This window comes from Triturus cristatus, chromosome 2_2 (assembly GCF_964204655.1).
Source record: "Triturus cristatus chromosome 2_2, aTriCri1.1, whole genome shotgun sequence".
NCBI classification, from domain to species: Eukaryota; Metazoa; Chordata; class Amphibia; order Caudata; family Salamandridae; genus Triturus; species Triturus cristatus.
Genome location: NC_140582.1, coordinates 583,848,347 through 583,849,168, shown reverse-complemented (window position 1 = coordinate 583,849,168; position 822 = coordinate 583,848,347).

Genomic DNA, 822 nt, shown 5'->3' with positions numbered 1-822 from the left:
TCCTGCATGCCAGCTGAGGCTCCAGCCGCTCGAGATGGGTGTTCAGCGGGGCCCAGGGAGGCTCTCCTGCACCTGGCTAGGGTTCTGAAGCTGGGAGCGGGCCTGGGGCTTCAGCTCCGTCCATCGGGCCCCAGGGTGCATGAGCCCCCCATCCTACAAGCCAGATGAGGGTTGGGGCACTGGGGACGGGGTCCACCGGGACCCGGGGAGGCTCTCCCGTGCCTGGCTAAGGTTCTGAAGCTGCGACCGGGCCCAGGACTTGAGCTCCATCCAGCGGGCCCTGGTGTGAGTGAGTCCCCGGTCTGGCAAGCCAGTAGGAGGTCTGTGAGCTGGGGACGGGGGTCCACCAGGGCCTGGGGATGCTCCCCCATGCCTGGCTAGGGTTCTGAAGCTGGGACCGGGACCGGGCCCGGGGCTTGAGTTCCGTCCGGTGGGCCCTGGGGTGTGTGAGCCCCCATCCTGCAAGCAAGCCGAGGGTCAGGGCGCTGGGGACTGGGGAGGCTCTCCTGTGCCTGGCTAGGATTCTGAAGCTGGGACAGGGCCTGGGGCTTGAGCTCCGTCTGGCGGGCCCCGGGGGGCTTGAGCCCACCATCCTGCAAGCCAGCCAACAGTCTGGGCGCTGGGGACGGGGGTCCAGCAGCACTCAGGGAGGATCTCCTGTGCCTGGCTAGGGTTCTGAAGCTGGGACTGGGCCTGGGGCCTGAGCTCTGTCTGGCGGGCCCCAGGGTGCATGAGCCCCCCATCCTGCAAGCCAGCCGAGGGTCCAGGCGCTGGGGACGGGGGCCCACCGGGGTCTGGGGAGGCTCTCCAATGCCTGGCTAG